Genomic DNA, 7,156 nt, shown 5'->3' with positions numbered 1-7,156 from the left:
TGCTGAAGGACTTGGCGGGACTTCTGGCTGAAGCTCTGCTGAAGGACTTGGTGGGACGTCTGGCGAAGCTCTGCTGAAGGTCTTGGTGGGATTTCTGGCTGAAGCTCTGCTGAAGGTCTTGGTGGGACTTCTGGCTGAAGCTCTGCTGAAGGTCTTGGTGGGACTTCTGGCTGAAGCTCTGCTGAAGGTCTTGGTGGGACGTCTGGCGAAGCTCTGCTGAAGGTCTTGGTGGGACTTCTGGCTGAAGCTCTGCTGAAGGTCTTGGTGGGACTTCTGGCTGAAGCTCCGCTGAAGGACTCGGTGGGACTTCTGGTTGAAGCTCTGCTGAAGGTCTTGGTGGTACCTCTGGCTGAAGCTCTGCTGAAGGACTCGGTGGGACTTCTGGCTGAAGCTCTGCTGAAGGACTTCGTGGGACTTCTGGCTGAAGCTCAGCTGAAGGACTTGGTGGGACATCTGGCCGAAGCTCTGCTGAAGGTCTTGGTGGGATTTCTGGCTGAAGCTCTGCTGAAGGTCTTGGTGGGACTTCTGGCTGAAGCTCTGCTGCAGGTCTTGGTGGGACTTCTGGCTGAAGCTCCGCTGAAGGACTCGGTGGGACTTCTGGCTGAAGCTCTGCTGAAGGTTTTGGTGGTACCTCTGGCTGAAGCTCTGCTGAAGGACTCGGTGGGACTTCTGGCTGAAGCTCTGCTGAAGGACTTGGTGGGACTTCTGGCCGAAGCTCTGCTGAAGGACTTGGTGGGACTTCTGGCGAAGCTCTGCTGAAGGACTTGGTGGGACTTCTGGCTGAAGCTCTGCTGAAGGACTTGGTGGTACCTCTGGCTGAAGCTCTGCTGAAGGTCTTGGTGGGACTTCTGGCTGAAACTCCGCTGAAGGACTCGGTGGGACTTCTGGCTGAAGCTCCTCTGAAGGACTCGGTGGGACTTCTGGCTGAAGCTCTGCTGAAGGACTTGGTGGTACCTCTGGCTGAAGCTCTGCTGAAGGACTTGGTGGGACTTCTGGCTGAAGCTCTACTGAAGGACTTGGCGGGACTTCTGGCTGAAGCTCTGCTGAAGGACTTGGTGGGACGTCTGGCCGAAGCTCTGCTGAAGGTCTTGGTGGGATTTCTGGCTGAAGCTCTGCTGAAGGTCTTGGTGGGACTTCTGGCTGAAGCTCTGCTGAAGGTCTTGGTGGGACTTCTGGCTGAAGCTCCGCTGAAGGACTCGGTGGGACTTCTGGCTGAAGCTCTGCTGAAGGTCTTGGTGGTACCTCTGGCTGAAGCTCTGCTGAAGGACTTGGTGGGACTTCTGGCTGAAGCTCAGCTGAAGGACTTGGTGGGACGTCTGGCGAAGCTCTGCTGAAGGTCTTGGTGGGACTTCTGGCTGAAGCTCCGCTGAAGGACTCGGTGGTACCTCTGGCTGAAGCTCTGCTGAAGGACTCGGTGGGACTTCTGGCTGAAGCTCTGCTGAAGGACTTGGTGGGACTTCTGGCTGAAGCTCAGCTGAAGGACTTGGTGGGACCTCTGGCTGAAGCTCCGCTGAAGGACTCGGTGGGACTTCTGGCTGAAGCTCTGCTGAAGGACTTGGTGGGACTTCTGGCTGAAGCTCTGCTGAAGGACTTGGTGGGACTTCTGGCTGAAGCTCTGCTGAAGGTCTTGGTGGTACCTCTGGCTGAAGCTCTGCTGAAGGACTTGGTGGGACTTCTGGCTGAAGCTCTGCTGAAGGACTTGGTGGGACTTCTGGCTGAAGCTCAGCTGAAGGACTTGGTGGGACTTCTGGCTGAAGCTCCACTGAAGGACTCGGTGGGATTTCTGGCTGAAGCTCTGCTGAAGGACTTGGTGGGACTTCTGGCTGAAGCTCTGCTGAAGGACTCCGTGGGACTTCTGGCTGAAGCTCTGCTGACGGACTTGGTGGGACTTCTGGCTGAAGCTCTGCTGAAGGACTTGGTGGGACTTCTGGCTGAAGCTCTGCTGAAGGACTCGGTGGGACTTCTCGCTGAAGCTCCGCTGAAGGACTCGGTGGGACTTCTGACTGAAGCTCTGCTGAAGGACTTGGTGGGACTTCTGGCTGAAGCTCTACTGAAGGACTTGGCGGGACTTCTGGTTGAAGCTCTGCTGAAGGACTTGGTGGGACTTCTGGCTGAAGCTCTGCTGAAGGTCTTGGTGGGACGTCTGGCCGAAGCTCTGCTGAAGGTCTTGGTGCCACCTCTGGCTGAAGCTCTGCTGAAGGACTTGGTGGGATTTCTGGCTGAAGCTCTGCTGAAGGTCTTGGTGGGACTTCTGGCTGAAACTCCGCTGAAGGACTCGGTGGGACTTCTGGCTGAAGCTCCCTGAAGGACTCGGTGGGACTTCTGGCTGAAGCTCTGCTGAAGGACTTGGTGGGACTTCTGGCTGAAGCTCTGCTGAAGGACTTGGCGGGACTTCTGGCTGAAGCTCTGCTGAAGGACTTGGTGGGACGTCTGGCGAAGCTCTGCTGAAGGTCTTGGTGGGATTTCTGGCTGAAGCTCTGCTGAAGGTCTTGGTGGGACTTCTGGCTGAAGCTCTGCTGAAGGTCTTGGTGGGACTTCTGGCTGAAGCTCTGCTGAAGGTCTTGGTGGGACGTCTGGCCGAAGCTCTGCTGAAGGTCTTGGTGGGACTTCTGGCTGAAGCTCTGCTGAAGGACTCGGTGGGACTTCTGGCTGAAGCTTTGCTGAAGGACTTGGTGGTACCTCTGGCTGAAGCTCTGCTGAAGGACTTGGTGGGACGTCTGGCTGAAGCTCTACTGAAGGACTTGGCGGGACTTCTGGCTGAAGCTCTGCTGAAGGACTTGGTGGGACTTCTGGCTGAAGCTCTGCTGAAGGACGTGGTGGGACTTCTGGCTGAAGCTCTGTTGAAGGACTTGGTGGTACCTCTGGCTGAAGCTCTGCTGAAGGACTTGGTGGGACTTTTGGCTGAAGCTCTGCTGAAGGTCTTGGTGGGACTTCCAGCTGAAGCTCTTCTGAAGGACTTGGTGGGACTTCTGGCTGAAGCTCTGCTGAAGGACTTGGTGGGACTTCCAGCTGAAGCTCTGCTGAAGGACTCGGTGGGACTTCTGGCTGAAGCTCTGCTGAAGGACTTGGTGGTGCCACCTCTGGCTCAACTGGAGGACCTGATGGAACTTCTGCCTCAACCTCTTTTGGAGGACTAGGTACCACCTCTGGCTCAACTGGAGGGCTTGGTATCACCTCTGGCTCCACCTCTGCTGGGGGACTTGGTGACACCTCTGGTTCAACTTCTGATTGACTTGGCAACTTTTCAGAGCTGACATCTGGAGGTGGCGTAATTTCTTCGGTCGGCACTATCTCAATCTCCTCCGTGTAGCGAATCTTTGTGGAAAACTTTGAAACCATCTCTCGGGTCTCACCCTGAATAGGAGATTCTTTCTTTTCTTCAACCTTGCTGCTTATAGGTATGTAGACCCCAAGATCTTCATTATCGCTACTCTCGGCAAGTCGACGACCAATTTCGTCAATACTGGTGTCGGGGGAGAATGTTTCGGTTCGCAGGCTCATGGATTGTTGCTGTTGGGCATATCTTTCACTCCATTGGATGCTGATTTCACTCAGGTTCTCAAAACAGTTCTGGAAGTCCATAACATCCACATGTTGGACCTGTCCAATCTGGGGAAGAGCCCACCACACAAGTGGGGAGAGGAAGAAGAAAAGATGAAGTCACAAGTTGGAGGGTAAACATGTACAGACGGGGTCCTTGGTGCTCTCTGACCTGGGCTGTTTGCTTGCAGACATTTCGTTACCAAACTAGGTAACATCATCAGTGCAAGGGTTGCATAGATGCTTGACACAAACCCTGGAGGGTACAGAAGCCTTTTAAGCTAAATTATTGAGGCTACTGAGTCTGGATTAGATATCTCCAGAAGGCTAGTGAGTTGGGCAGCTACTTACGCCTACAGTCCAGCCCCAAACTTCTGTGCTTAAGATATTGGTTTGGTGAATTTTGCTCACTTTTATGAACTTTCTTGCCACAGTTGTTAAGTGGATCACTGCAATCGTTAATAACACAGTTGTTAAATGAATCTGGCCTTCCCATTGGCTTTGGCTTGTCAGGAGGTCGCAAAAGTGACCCCGGGACATTGCAACCATCATAAATGTGAGGCAGTTGCCAAGCATCTGAATTTTGACCATGTGACCGTGGGGAGATTGTTAAGTGTGGAAAATGGTCGTAAGTTCCTTTTTTCAGTGCCATTGTAACTCTGAACAATCTCTAAATGAATCTTGGTGGCACAATGGTTAGAGTGCAGTGCTGCAGATTACTTCTGCTGACAGCCGGCTGCCTGCTATTTGGGCAGTTTGAATCCCGCCAGGCTCAAGGTTGACTCAGCTTTTCCTCTTTCCGAGGTGGGTTAAATGAGGGCCCAGATTGTTGGGGGGCAAAAGGCTGACTTTGCAAACTGTTTAGAATGGACTGTAAAACACTGTGAAGTGGGATATAAGTCTAACTGCTGGTGCTACGGCTATATCCTAACGCCCCGGGACTGGGGATTCTCAGTGGGGCCAGTTGAAGGGCTCCCCATAGAAAAGAATATTTGTAGCTCACGGTTGAACTGTGGGGTCTTGGTACTCCCTGAGCTTGATTATTTTCTAGCAGATGTTTCACGGCCCAACTAGGTAATGTCATCAGTGGTAGAAGGGAGCGGGGTTTAGGAGCAGGGGTGGGATTGTATCGGTTCAGGCCGGTTCTATAGAACTGGTTGTTATGATTCTGCACAGTTCGGAGAACTGGCAAATCTGGGCCCGCCTCTCTCTGCCCACCCCACCCCTCCTCGCTCAGTCAGTCTTTGTTGCGTATGCGCAACATGGCTGACTGCGTTCTTCCCCACCCGGTCACTCCTTAAGGTATTTTCTTTTTCCCCCTCCTCCCGACCATCAGCTCTTCCTATGATCAGCTGTGTGGGGATTCCCCTCGCTCGCTTCCTGCTTCACCCAGGAGGCTTCCCTGAGGTCCAGGAGGCCCCAAAAATGAGGAGAGGGTGCTGCAAAAAAAAAGAAGCCATGCCCACCTAGTCACATGGCCACACACCCCTGGCCATACCCACCTAGCCGCGCCCACAGAACCGGTTGTGACCAAATTTGAATCCCAGCTCCGTTTAGGAGAAGGAGGACCGTGGGGTCCTTGGTGCTCTTTGAGCCGGGTGGTTCTCTTGCAAACGTTTCATGATCCAACAAGGTAACGTCATCAGTGCTACAAGGGAGTGGGGTTTGCGGAGAGGAGGAGGAAAAGGAGGACTGGGGTCCTCGGTGCTCTCGAATTGGGTTGTTTTCCTGCAGATGTTTCTTCACCCAACTATATAACATCATCAGGGGGTGAGGGTTTTGTGGAATGGAGGAGAAGGAGCAGGGGAGGAGGAAGGCCATGGAGCCCTTGGTGCTCAGACATTTCATGACCCAACTAGGTAACATCCTCAGTACTAAAGGAAGTGAAGTTTGCAGAGAAAAAGAGAAGAGGAGGGGAAGAACCGTTGGGCCCTTGGTGCTGTCAGAGGTTTGTTATTTTCTTGCAGTTGTTTTATGAGCCAACTAGGTAACATCAGGTACTAACAGCTACAGAGTGAGGTTTGGGAGGAGGAGGAGGAGGAGGAGGGAGGAGGAGGAGGAGGAGGAGGAGAGGAAGTAAAAGGACTGTGGGCTCCTTGATGCTCTCTGAGCTTAGTTGTTCCCTTGTAGAAACCATCATAAAATGCATGTGACTGCAGGATGCTGCAAATTGCTAGGGCTGCTTTCTGAGCACGCAACATGGCATATGGCAACAGGTGTGTGTGTGTGTGTGTGTGTGTCAGCTTTTGAAAACAGGTTGTAAGTACCGCTACAGAGGTCCATTGTAACTTCAAATGGTTGTTAAGTCATTGTACTGATTGTAAGTTGAGCATAGCTACACATCATTCAAAAGAGACAATGAAAAAGCTAAAAAGGAAACAAAATAGACCGCGATGCAAACAGACCTCTCCAGCAGTGCACACACAGATAAGCAGGGATTAAGCCCAGATAAACTTTCAAGCAGAAAACTGCTCCATTCAAGGAACCACCGGGGAAAAAAACAGTGTTTTCTCGTCAACCCTGGCAGGGCCAATCCTTTCTGGCATTGACGGCGTTGCCTAGCTGGGTAATGAAATGTCTGCAAGAAAACCACCAAGCTCAGCACCAAGGACCCCACCACAGTTGACATCGTCCTCTTCATGATGGCGTTACCTAGTTGGGTAATGAAATGTCTGCAAGAAAACCACCAAGCTGAAACAGCACCAAGGCTCCATAGTCACCCTTCTCCTCCTCCTCCTCCTCCTCTTCCTCCTCTCCACAAACCCCACTCCCTTTTGGCACTGATGATGTTACCTAGCTGGGTAATGAAATGTCTGCAAGAAAACCATTAAGCTCAAAGAGCACCAAGGACCCCACAGGCCTCCTCCCCTCTTCTTCTTCCTCCTCCTAATCTCCACAAACCCCACTCCCTCCTACCACGGATGATGTTACCTAGTATGGTAATGAAACACCTGCACGAAAATAACCAAGTTGAAAGAGCACCAAGGACCCCGTAGTAGTCCTACTTCCCCTCCTCTTCTCTCTTCCAGCACTGAGGGTGTTACCCAGTTAGGTATCAGAAACAAGGTTGGGGAAACGCTCTGTCATTCCAACTTCTTGGCTGAGTCGCCCCCCAGTCTTTTGGGGGGCTTCTTCTGGACCTCGAGGTTTTCTTTGTTGGCAGAGTTTCCCCCCCTCCCTCTGTTTGTGGATGATGGGTTGTTTCTTTGACGTCTGCCCCGCAACTCCTTCGAACCCCTACAGATGTTCGAAGCCTGTGGGTCATAAGAAGTGTGGTTGCCGCTCTGTTGCTAAAAGCAGGCTAGGTTGGAGGTCAAGAGATGGAGAGGTTGCAGGTCACACCTGCACAGGTAACCTTCTCTGCAGGTGTCCGGACTCTGGCACAAGAAGGAAGGCTTTTTTTGCTATCATGAAGAAACGCTTGGACCCAAACCCCATCCAGGTCTTCCTGCCGTGGGTCAGGCTTGAGTCATCTTCCTGGGGTCCTGATTAGAGACCCACAAGCTCTCGTGTGGGACAGGAGCTTTGGGGTTTTTTTCACCCAATCTTTTTTGCTTCTATTCCTTGTGAAAAAGCTCCCTCTGCGCCCAGAAGACGTGAAGTTGTTCAGCTGAGG

Source organism: Pseudonaja textilis, chromosome 1 (genome assembly GCF_049901715.1).
Source record: "Pseudonaja textilis isolate UNSWEBS1 chromosome 1, rPseTex1.2, whole genome shotgun sequence".
Taxonomy (NCBI): Eukaryota; Metazoa; Chordata; class Lepidosauria; order Squamata; family Elapidae; genus Pseudonaja; species Pseudonaja textilis.
This window is presented reverse-complemented; position numbering follows the sequence as displayed.